The following is a 13,724-nucleotide window of genomic DNA, read 5'->3' on the forward strand; positions in this document are numbered from 1 at the left end:
GACAGACTCATTATTCTCTTCTCTGTGACATCACAGCAGAGACAGAACCAATTCAAACCTCTCTCTGATACCATAGCCATGACATCCCCAACTGCATCCCCTCTGTGGCAACAGACAAGTCAGAACACCTGTGGAACTTTCTCTCAGACTCCACAGCTGTGATAGCCCCTGTTTTCCTCTCTCTGGGACATCACGGCAGTGGGACACCCCAATCTACGCCTCTCTGGGACATCACAGCAGTGAAGGACCCAGTTTCCACCCTTTAAGACATCACAGCAATGACAGACCAAATTTCACCCTTTCTGTCACACCACAGATGGAACAAGCCCAACTTACACCTATCTGACACACCCCAGCGGTGACAGTGCCACGTTTCTCCTCTCCATGACATAACATCAAAGACAAGTGGGAATTCATCCCCTCCTATAGGCCACAGCAGTGACAGCCTCAGTTTTCCTCTCTCTGGGAGATCACTGCACTGACAAGTCCAATTGACACATCTCTGTGACACCACGGCGCTGAAAGACCCATTATTCCCCTCTCTGGGACATCACATCAGAACCAATTTAAAACTCTCTGTCATACCACAGCCCTAACAACCCCAATTCCATCCCCTTTGTGGCAACAGACAAGTCATAGCACCTGTGCAACTTTCTCTGGGACTGCACAACAGTGATCAATCCACTTTTCCCCTCTCTGGGACACCACAGCAGTGACAGACTCACTTTTCCCCTCTTTGTGACATCACAGAAGTGACAGGCCCAATTGATGCCTCTCTGTGACACCAGTGCAGAGGCAGTCTCAGTTTTTTCCTCTCTGTGACATCACACCAATCAGGGACCCATTTTCCCCTCTCTATCACATCACTGCACTGACAACTCTCATTTACGCCTCTCTGTGACACCACAGTGCTGACAGAGGCATTATTCCCCTCTCTGGGACATCACAGTCATGACAGCCTCAAATTCATCCCCTCTCTAACACCGCAGCACTGACTGATCCACTTTTCCTCCATTTGTGACATCAGAGCAGTGACAGGCCCAACTTACATCTGTTGATGACACCAAAGTGGTGGCAGCCTCAGTTTCTTCCTCTCTGTGACATCACAAAAATGAGTGACCCAGTTTCACCTCTCTCTGACATCACTGCAGTCAGTGACAAGTCCAATTTACACCTCTCTGGGACACCACAGTGGTGACAGACTCATTATTCTCTTCTCTGTGACATCACAGCAGAGACAGAACCAATTCAAACCTCTCTCTGATACCATAGGCATGACATCCCCAACTGCATCCCCTCTGTGGCAACAGACAAGTCAGAACACCTGTGGAACTTTCTCTCAGACTCCACAGCTGTGATAGCCCCTGTTTTCCTCTCTCTGGGACATCACAGCAGTGGGACACCCCAATCTACGCCTCTCTGGGACATCACAGCAGTGAAAGACCCAGTTTCCACCCTTTAAGACATCACAGCACTGACAGACCAAATTTCACCCTTTCTGTCACACCACAGATGGAACAAGCCCAACTTACACCTATCTGACACACCCCAGCGGTGACAGTGCCACGTTTCTCCTCTCCGTGACATAACATCAAAGACAAGTGGGAATTCATCCCCTCCTATAGGCCACAGCAGTGACAGCCTCAGTTTTCCTCTCTCTGGGAGATCACTGCACTGACAAGTCCAATTGACACATCTCTGTGACACCACGGCGCTGAAAGACCCATTATTCCCCTCTCTGGGACATCACATCAGAACCAATTTAAAACTCTCTGTCATACCACAGCCCTAACAACCCCAATTCCATCCCCTTTGTGGCAACAGACAAGTCATAGCACCTGTGCAACTTTCTCTGGACTGCACAACAGCGATCAATCCACTTTTCCCCTCTCTGGGACACCACAGCAGTGACAGACTCACTTTTCCCCTCTTTGTGACACCACAGAAGTGACAGGCCCAATTGATGCCTCTCTGTGACACCAGTGCAGAGGCAGTCTCAGTTTTTTCCTCTCTGTGACATCACACCAATCAGGGACCCATTTTCCCCTCTCTATCACATCACTGCACTGACAACTCTCATTTACGCCTCTCTGTGACACCACAGTGCTGACAGAGGCATTATTCCCCTCTCTGGGACATCACAGTCATGACAGCCTCAAATTCATCCCCTCTCTAACACCGCAGCACTGACTGATCCACTTTTCCTCCATTTGTGACATCAGAGCAGTGACAGGCCCAACTTACATCTGTTGATGACACCAAAGTGGTGGCAGCCTCAGTTTCTTCCTCTCTGTGACATCACAAAAATGAGTGACCCAGTTTCACCTCTCTCTGACATCACTGCAGTCAGTGACAAGTCCAATTTACACCTCTCTGGGACACCACAGTGGTGACAGACTCATTATTCTCTTCTCTGTGACATCACAGCAGAGACAGAACCAATTCAAACCTCTCCCTGATACCATAGCCATGACATCCCCAACTGCATCCCCTCTGTGGCAACAGACAAGTCAGAACACCTCTAACTTTCTCTCTGACTCCACAGCTGTGATAGCCTCTCTTTTCCTTTCTCTGGGACATCACAGCAGTGGGACACCCCAATCTACGCCTCTCTGGGACATCACAGCAGTGAAGGACCCAGTTTCCACCCTTTAAGACATCACAGCAATGACAGACCAAATTTCACCCTTTCTGTCACACCACAGATGGAACAAGCCCAACTTACACCTCTCTGTGACACCCCAGCGGTGACAGTGCCACGTTTCTCCTCTCCGTGACATAACATCAAAGACAAGTGGGAATTCATCCCCTCCTATAGGCCACAGCAGTGACAGCCTCAGTTTTCCTCTCTCTGGGAGATCACTGCACTGACAAGTCCAATTGACACATCTCTGTGACACCACGGCGCTGAAAGACCCATTATTCCCCTCTCTGGGACATCACATCAGAACCAATTTAAAACTCTCTGTCATACCACAGCCCTAACAACCCCAATTCCATCCCCTTTGTGGCAACAGACAAGTCATAGCACCTGTGCAACTTTCTCTGGACTGCACAACAGCGATCAATCCACTTTTCCCCTCTCTGGGACACCACAGCAGTGACAGACTCACTTTTCCCCTCTTTGTGACACCACAGAAGTGACAGGCCCAATTGATGCCTCTCTGTGACACCAGTGCAGAGGCAGTCTCAGTTTTTTCCTCTCTGTGACATCACACCAATCAGGGACCCATTTTCCCCTCTCTATCACATCACTGCACTGACAACTCTCATTTACGCCTCTCTGTGACACCACAGTGCTGACAGAGGCATTATTCCCCTCTCTGGGACATCACAGTCATGACAGCCTCAAATTCATCCCCTCTCTAACACCGCAGCACTGACTGATCCACTTTTCCTCCATTTGTGACATCAGAGCAGTGACAGGCCCAACTTACATCTGTTGATGACACCAAAGTTGTGGCAGCCTCAGTTTCTTCCTCTCTGTGACACCACAAAAATGAGTGACCCAGTTTCACCTCTCTCTGACATCACTGCAGTCAGTGACAAGTCCAATTTACACCTCTCTGGGACACCACAGTTGTGACAGACTCATTATTCTCTTCTCTGTGACATCACAGCAGAGACAGAACCAATTCAAACCTCTCCCTGATACCATAGGCATGACATCCCCAACTGCATCCCCTCTGTGGCAACAGACAAGTCAGAACACCTGTGGAACTTTCTCTCAGACTCCACAGCTGTGATAGCCCCTGTTTTCCTCTCTCTGGGACATCACAGCAGTGGGACACCCCAATCTACGCCTCTCTGGGACATCACAGCAGTGAAAGACCCAGTTTCCACCCTTGAAGACATCACAGCACTGACAGACCAAATTTCACCCTTTCTGTCACACCACAGATGGAACAAGCCCAACTTACACCTATCTGACACACCCCAGTGGTGACAGTGCCAGGTTTCTCCTCTCCGTGACATAACATCAAAGACAAGTGGGAATTCATCCCCTCCTATGGGCCACAGCAGTGACAGCCTCAGTTTTCCTCTCTCTGGGAGATCACTGCACTGACAAGTCCAATTGACACCTCTCTGTGACACCACGGCGCTGAAAGACCCATTATTCCCCTCTCTGGGACATCACATCAGAACCAATTTAAAACTCTCTGTCATACCACAGCCCTAACAACCCCAATTCCATCCCCTTTGTGGCAACAGACAAGTCATAGCACCTGTGCAACTTTCTCTGGACTGCACAACAGCGATCAATCCACTTTTCCCCTCTCTGGGACACCACAGCAGTGACAGACTCACTTTTCCCCCCTTTCTGACACCACAGAAGTGACAGGCCCAATTGATGCCTCTCTGTGACACCAGTGCAGAGGCAGTCTCAGTTTTTTCCTCTCTGTGACATCACACCAATCAGGGACCCATTTTCCCCTCTCTATCACATCACTGCACTGACAACTCTCATTTACGCCTCTCTGTGACACCACAGTGCTGACAGAGGCATTATTCCCCTCTCTGGGACATCACAGTCATGACAGCCTCAAATACATCCCCTCTCTAACACCGCAGCACTGACTGATCCACTTTTCCTCCATTTGTGACATCAGAGCAGTGACAGGCCCAACTTACATCTGTTGATGACACCAAAGTGGTGGCAGCCTCAGTTTCTTCCTCTCTGTGACATCACAAAAATGAGTGACCCAGTTTCACCTCTCTCTGACATCACTGCAGTCAGTGACAAGTCCAATTTACACCTCTCTGGGACACCACAGTTGTGACAGACTCATTATTCTCTTCTCTGTGACATCACAGCAGAGACAGAACCAATTCAAACCTCTCTCTGATACCATAGGCATGACATCCCCAACTGCATCCCCTCTGTGGCAACAGACAAGTCAGAACACCTGTGGAACTTTCTCTCAGACTCCACAGCTGTGATAGCCCCTGTTTTCCTCTCTCTGGGACATCACAGCAGTGGGACACCCCAATCTATGCCTCTCTGGGACATCACAGCAGTGAAAGACCCAGTTTCCACCCTTTAAGACATCACAGCACTGACAGACCAAATTTCACCCTTTCTGTCACACCACAGATGGAACAAGCCCAACTTACACCTATCTGACACACCCCAGCGGTGACAGTGCCACGTTTCTCCTCTCCGTGACATAACATCAAAGACAAGTGGGAATTCATCCCCTCCTATAGGCCACAGCAGTGACAGCCTCAGTTTTCCTCTCTCTGGGAGATCACTGCACTGACAAGTCCAATTGACACATCTCTGTGACACCACGGCGCTGAAAGACCCATTATTCCCCTCTCTGGGACATCACATCAGAACCAATTTAAAACTCTCTGTCATACCACAGCCCTAACAACCCCAATTCCATCCCCTTTGTGGCAACAGACAAGTCATAGCACCTGTGCAACTTTCTCTGGACTGCACAACAGCGATCAATCCACTTTTCCCCTCTCTGGGACACCACAGCAGTGACAGACTCACTTTTCCCCTCTTTCTGACACCACAGAAGTGACAGGCCCAATTGATGCCTCTCTGTGACACCAGTGCAGAGGCAGTCTCAGTTTTTTCCTCTCTGTGACATCACACCAATCAGGGACCCATTTTCCCCTCTCTATCACATCACTGCACTGACAACTCTCATTTACGCCTCTCTGTGACACCACAGTGCTGACAGAGGCATTATTCCCCTCTCTGGGACATCACAGTCATGACAGCCTCAAATTCATCCCCTCTCTAACACCGCAGCACTGACTGATCCACTTTTCCTCCATTTGTGACATCAGAGCAGTGACAGGCCCAACTTACATCTGTTGATGACACCAAAGTGGTGGCAGCCTCAGTTTCTTCCTCTCTGTGACATCACAAAAATGAGTGACCCAGTTTCACCTCTCTCTGACATCACTGCAGTCAGTGACAAGTCCAATTTACACCTCTCTGGGACACCACAGTTGTGACAGACTCATTATTCTCTTCTCTGTGACATCACAGCAGAGACAGAACCAATTCAAACCTCTCTCTGATACCATAGCCATGACATCCCCAACTGCATCCCCTCTGTGGCAACAGACAAGTCAGAACACCTGTGGAACTTTCTCTCAGACTCCACAGCTGTGATAGCCCCTGTTTTCCTCTCTCTGGGACATCACGGCAGTGGGACACCCCAATCTACGCCTCTCTGGGACATCACAGCAGTGAAGGACCCAGTTTCCACCCTTTAAGACATCACAGCAATGACAGACCAAATTTCACCCTTTCTGTCACACCACAGATGGAACAAGCCCAACTTACACCTATCTGACACACCCCAGCGGTGACAGTGCCACGTTTCTCCTCTTCGTGACATAACATCAAAGACAAGTGGGAATTCATCCCCTCCTATAGGCCACAGCAGTGACAGCCTCAGTTTTCCTCTCTCTGGGAGATCACTGCACTGACAAGTCCAATTGACACCTCTCTGTGACACCACGGCGCTGAAAGACCCATTATTCCCCTCTCTGGGACATCACATCAGAACCAATTTAAAACTCTCTGTCATACCACAGCCCTAACAACCCCAATTCCATCCCCTTTGTGGCAACAGACAAGTCATAGCACCAGTGCAACTTTCTCTGGGACTGCACAACAGTGATCACTCCACTTTTCCCCTCTCTGGGACACCACAGCAGTGACAGACTCACTTTTCCCCTCTTTGTGACATCACAGAAGTGACAGGCCCAATTGATGCCTCTCTGTGACACCAGTGCAGAGGCAGTCTCAGTTTTTTCCTCTCTGTGACATCACACCAGTCAGGGACCCATTTTCCCCTCTCTATCACATCACTGCACTGACAACTCTCATTTACGCCTCTCTGTGACACCACAGTGCTGACAGAGGCATTATTCCCCTCTCTGGGACATCACAGTCATGACAGCCTCAAATTCATCCCCTCTCTAACACCGCAGCACTGACTGATCCACTTTTCCTCCATTTGTGACATCAGAGCAGTGACAGGCCCAACTTACATCTGTTGATGACACCAAAGTGGTGGCAGCCTCAGTTTCTTCCTCTCTGTGACATCACAAAAATGAGTGACCCAGTTTCACCTCTCTCTGACATCACTGCAGTCAGTGACAAGTCCAATTTACACCTCTCTGCGACACCACAGTGGTGACAGACTCATTATTCTCTTCTCTGTGACATCACAGCAGAGACAGAACCAATTCAAACCTCTCTCTGATACCATAGCCATGATATCCCCAACTGCATCCCCTCTGTGGCAACAGACAAGTCAGAACACCTGTGGAACTTTCTCTCAGACTCCACAGCTGTGATAGCCCCTGTTTTCCTCTCTCTGGGACATCACAGCAGTGGGACACCCCAATCTACGCCTCTCTGGGACATCACAGCAGTGAAAGACCCAGTTTCCACCCTTGAAGACACCACAGCAATGACAGACCAAATTTCACCCTTTCTGTCACACCACAGATGGAACAAGCCCAACTTACACCTATCTTACACACCCCAGCGGTGACAGTGCCACGTTTCTCCTCTTCGTGACATAACATCAAAGACAAGTGGGAATTCATCCCCTCCTATAGGCCACAGCAGTGACAGCCTCAGTTTTCCTCTCTCTGGGAGATCACTGCACTGACAAGTCCAATTGACACCTCTCTGTGACACCACGGCGCTGAAAGACCCATTATTCCCCTCTCTGGGACATCACATCAGAACCAATTTAAAACTCTCTGTCATACCACAGCCCTAACAACCCCAATTCCATCCCCTTTGTGGCAACAGACAAGTCATAGCACCTGTGCAACTTTCTCTGGGACTGCACAACAGTGATCACTCCACTTTTCCCCTCTCTGGGACACCACAGCAGTGACAGACTCACTTTTCCCCTCTTTGTGACATCACAGAAGTGACAGGCCCAATTGATGCTTCTCTGTGACACCAGTGCAGAGGCAGTCTCAGTTTTTTCCTCTCTGTGACATCACACCAATCGGGGACCCATTTTCCCCTCTCTATCACATCACTGCACTGACAACTCTCATTTACGCCTCTCTGTGACACCACAGTGCTGACAGAGGCATTATTCCCCTCTCTGGGACATCACAGTCATGACAGCCTCAAATTCATCCCCTCTCTAACACCGCAGCACTGACTGATCCACTTTTCCTCCATTTGTGACATCAGAGCAGTGACAGGCCCAACTTACATCTGTTGATGACACCAAAGTGGTGGCAGCCTCAGTTTCTTCCTCTCTGTGACATCACAAAAATGAGAGACCCAGTTTCACCTCTCTCTGACATCACTGCAGTCAGTGACAAGTCCAATTTACACCTCTCTGGGACACCACAGTGGTGACAGACTCATTATTCTCTTCTCTGTGACATCACAGCAGAGACAGAACCAATTCAAACCTCTCTCTGATACCATAGCCATGATATCCCCAACTGCATCCCCTCTGTGGCAACAGACAAGTCAGAACACCTGTGGAACGTTCTCTCAGACTCCACAGCTGTGATAGCCCCTGTTTTCCTCTCTCTGGGACATCACAGCAGTGGGACACCCCAATCTACGCCTCTCTGGGACATCACAGCAGTGAAAGACCCAGTTTCCACCCTTGAAGACACCACAGCAATGACAGACCAAATTTCACCCTTTCTGTCACACCACAGATGGAACAAGCCCAACTTACACCTATCTTACACACCCCAGCGGTGACAGTGCCACGTTTCTCCTCTTCATGACATAACATCAAAGACAAGTGGGAATTCATCCCCTCCTATAGGCCACAGCAGTGACAGCCTCAGTTTTCCTCTCTCTGGGAGATCACTGCACTGACAAGTCCAATTGACACCTCTCTGTGACACCACGGCACTGAAAGACCCATTATTCCCCTCTCTGGGACATCACATCAGAACCAATTTAAAACTCTCTGTCATACCACAGCCCTAACAACCCCAATTCCATCCCCTTTGTGGCAACAGACAAGTCATAGCACCTGTGCAACTTTCTCTGGGACTGCACAACAGTGATCACTCCACTTTTCCCCTCTCTGGGACACCACAGCAGTGACAGACTCACTTTTCCCCTCTTTGTGACACCACAGAAGTGACAGGCCCAATTGATGCCTCTCTGTGACACCAGTGCAGAGGCAGTCTCAGTTTTTTCCTCTCTGTGACATCACACCAGTCAGGGACCCATTTTCCCCTCTCTATCACATCACTGCACTGACAACTCGAATTTACGCCTCTCTGTGACACCACAGTGCTGACAGAGGCATTATTCCCCTCTCTGGGACATCACAGTCATGACAGCCTCAAATTCATCCCCTCTCTAACACCGCAGCACTGACTGATCCACTTTTCCTCCATTTGTGACATCAGAGCAGTGACAGGCCCAACTTACATCTGTTGATGACACCAAAGTGGTGGCAGCCTCAGTTTCTTCCTCTCTGTGACACCACAAAAATGAGTGACCCAGTTTCACCTCTCTCTGACATCACTGCAGTCAGTGACAAGTCCAATTTACACCTCTCTGGGACACCACAGTGGTGACAGACTCATTATTCTCTTCTCTGTGACATCACAGCAGAGACAGAACCAATTCAAACCTCTCCCTGATACCATAGCCATGACATCCCCAACTGCATCCCCTCTGTGGCAACAGACAAGTCAGAACACCTGTGGAACTTTCTCTCAGACTCCACAGCTGTGATAGCCCCTGTTTTCCTCTCTCTGGGACATCACAGCAGTGGGACACCCCAATCTACGCCTCTCTGGGACATCACAGCAGTGAAAGACCCAGTTTCCACCCTTGAAGACATCACAGCAATGACAGACCAAATTTCACCCTTTCTGTCACACCACAGATGGAACAAGCCCAACTTACACCTATCTGACACACCCCAGTGGTGACAGTGCCACGTTTCTCCTCTTCGTGACATAACATCAAAGACAAGTGGGAATTCATCCCCTCCTATGGGCCACAGCAGTGACAGCCTCAGTTTTCCTCTCTCTGGGAGATCACTGCACTGACAAGTCCAATTGACACCTCTCTGTGACACCACGGCGCTGAAAGACCCATTATTCCCCTCTCTGGGACATCACATCAGAACCAATTTAAAACTCTCTGTCATACCACAGCCCTAACAACCCCAATTCCATCCCCTTTGTGGCAACAGACAAGTCATAGCACCTGTGCAACTTTCTCTGGACTGCACAACAGCGATCAATCCACTTTTCCCCTCTCTGGGACACCACAGCAGTGACAGACTCACTTTTCCCCTCTTTGTGACACCACAGAAGTGACAGGCCCAATTGATGCCTCTCTGTGACACCAGTGCAGAGGCAGTCTCAGTTTTTTCCTCTCTGTGACATCACACCAATCAGGGACCCATTTTCCCCTCTCTATCACATCACTGCACTGACAACTCGAATTTACGCCTCTCTGTGACACCACAGTGCTGACAGAGGCATTATTCCCCTCTCTGGGACATCACAGTCATGACAGCCTCAAATTCATCCCCTCTCTAACACCGCAGCACTGACTGATCCACTTTTCCTCCATTTGTGACATCAGAGCAGTGACAGGCCCAACTTACATCTGTTGATGACACCAAAGTGGTGGCAGCCTCAGTTTCTTCCTCTCTGTGACATCACAAAAATGAGTGACCCAGTTTCACCTCTCTCTGACATCACTGCAGTCAGTGACAAGTCCAATTTACACCTCTCTGGGACACCACAGTTGTGACAGACTCATTATTCTCTTCTCTGTGACATCACAGCAGAGACAGAACCAATTCAAACCTCTCTCTGATACCATAGGCATGACATCCCCAACTGCATCCCCTCTGTGGCAACAGACAAGTCAGAACACCTGTGGAACTTTCTCTCAGACTCCACAGCTGTGATAGCCCCTGTTTTCCTCTCTCTGGGACATCACAGCAGTGGGACACCCCAATCTACGCCTCTCTGGGACATCACAGCAGTGAAAGACCCAGTTTCCACCCTTTAAGACATCACAGCACTGACAGACCAAATTTCACCCTTTCTGTCACACCACAGATGGAACAAGCCCAACTTACACCTATCTGACACACCCCAGCGGTGACAGTGCCACGTTTCTCCTCTCCGTGACATAACATCAAAGACAAGTGGGAATTCATCCCCTCCTATAGGCCACAGCAGTGACAGCCTCAGTTTTCCTCTCTCTGGGAGATCACTGCACTGACAAGTCCAATTGACACATCTCTGTGACACCACGGCGCTGAAAGACCCATTATTCCCCTCTCTGGGACATCACATCAGAACCAATTTAAAACTCTCTGTCATACCACAGCCCTAACAACCCCAATTCCATCCCCTTTGTGGCAACAGACAAGTCATAGCACCTGTGCAACTTTCTCTGGGACTGCACAACAGTGATCACTCCACTTTTCCCCTCTCTGGGACACCACAGCAGTGACAGACTCACTTTTCCCCTCTTTGTGACATCACAGAAGTGACAGGCCCAATTGATGCCTCTCTGTGACACCAGTGCAGAGGCAGTCTCAGTTTTTTCCTCTCTGTGACATCACACCAGTCAGGGACCCATTTTCCCCTCTCTATCACATCACTGCACTGACAACTCTCATTTACGCCTCTCTGTGACACCACAGTGGTGTCAGAGGCATTATTCCCCTCTCTGGGACATCACAGTCATGACAGCCTCAAATTCATCCCCTCTCTAACACCGCAGCACTGACTGATCCACTTTTCCTCCATTTGTGACATCAGAGCAGTGACAGGCCCAACTTACATCTGTTGATGACACCAAAGTGGTGGCAGCCTCAGTTTCTTCCTCTCTGTGACACCACAAAAATGAGTGACCCAGTTTCACCTCTCTCTGACATCACTGCAGTCAGTGACAAGTCCAATTTACACCTCTCTGGGACACCACAGTGGTGACAGACTCATTATTCTCTTCTCTGTGACATCACAGCAGAGACAGAACCAATTCAAACCTCTCTCTGATACCATAGGCATGACATCCCCAACTGCATCCCCTCTGTGGCAACAGACAAGTCAGAACACCTGTGGAACTTTCTCTCAGACTCCACAGCTGTGATAGCCCCTGTTTTCCTCTCTCTGGGACATCACAGCAGTGGGACACCCCAATCTACGCCTCTCTGGGACATCACAGCAGTGACAGACCCAGTTTCCACCCTTGAAGACATCACAGCACTGACAGACCAAATTTCACCCTTTCTGTCACACCACAGATGGAACAAGCCCAACTTACACCTATCTGACACACCCCAGTGGTGACAGTGCCACGTTTCTCCTCTTCGTGACATAACATCAAAGACAAGTGGGAATTCATCCCCTCCTATGGGCCACAGCAGTGACAGCCTCAGTTTTCCTCTCTCTGGGAGATCACTGCACTGACAAGTCCAATTGACACCTCTCTGTGACACCACGGCGCTGAAAGACCCATTATTCCCCTCTCTGGGACATCACATCAGAACCAATTTAAAACTCTCTGTCATACCACAGCCCTAACAACCCCAATTCCATCCCCTTTGTGGCAACAGACAAGTCATAGCACCTGTGCAACTTTCTCTGGACTGCACAACAGCGATCAATCCACTTTTCCCCTCTCTGGGACACCACAGCAGTGACAGACTCACTTTTCCCCTCTTTGTGACACCACAGAAGTGACAGGCCCAATTGATGCCTCTCTGTGACACCAGTGCAGAGGCAGTCTCAGTTTTTTCCTCTCTGTGACATCACACCAATCAGGGACCCATTTTCCCCTCTCTATCACATCACTGCACTGACAACTCTCATTTACGCCTCTCTGTGACACCACAGTGCTGACAGAGGCATTATTCCCCTCTCTGGGACATCACAGTCATGACAGCCTCAAATTCATCCCCTCTCTAACACCGCAGCACTGACTGATCCACTTTTCCTCCATTTGTGACATCAGAGCAGTGACAGGCCCAACTTACATCTGTTGATGACACCAAAGTGGTGGCAGCCTCAGTTTCTTCCTCTCTGTGACATCACAAAAATGAGTGACCCAGTTTCACCTCTCTCTGACATCACTGCAGTCAGTGACAAGTCCAATTTACACCTCTCTGGGACACCACAGTTGTGACAGACTCATTATTCTCTTCTCTGTGACATCACAGCAGAGACAGAACCAATTCAAACCTCTCTCTGATACCATAGGCATGACATCCCCAACTGCATCCCCTCTGTGGCAACAGACAAGTCAGAACACCTGTGGAACTTTCTCTCAGACTCCACAGCTGTGATAGCCCCTGTTTTCCTCTCTCTGGGACATCACAGCAGTGGGACACCCCAATCTACGCCTCTCTGGGACATCACAGCAGTGACAGACCCAGTTTCCACCCTTTAAGACATCACAGCACTGACAGACCAAATTTCACCCTTTCTGTCACACCACAGATGGAACAAGCCCAACTTACACCTATCTGACACACCCCAGCGGTGACAGTGCCACGTTTCTCCTCTCCGTGACATAACATCAAAGACAAGTGGGAATTCATCCCCTCCTATAGGCCACAGCAGTGACAGCCTCAGTTTTCCTCTCTCTGGGAGATCACTGCACTGACAAGTCCAATTGACACATCTCTGTGACACCACGGCGCTGAAAGACCCATTATTCCCCTCTCTGGGACATCACATCAGAACCAATTTAAAACTCT

Source organism: Poecile atricapillus, chromosome 1 (assembly GCF_030490865.1).
Source record: "Poecile atricapillus isolate bPoeAtr1 chromosome 1, bPoeAtr1.hap1, whole genome shotgun sequence".
NCBI classification, from domain to species: Eukaryota; Metazoa; Chordata; class Aves; order Passeriformes; family Paridae; genus Poecile; species Poecile atricapillus.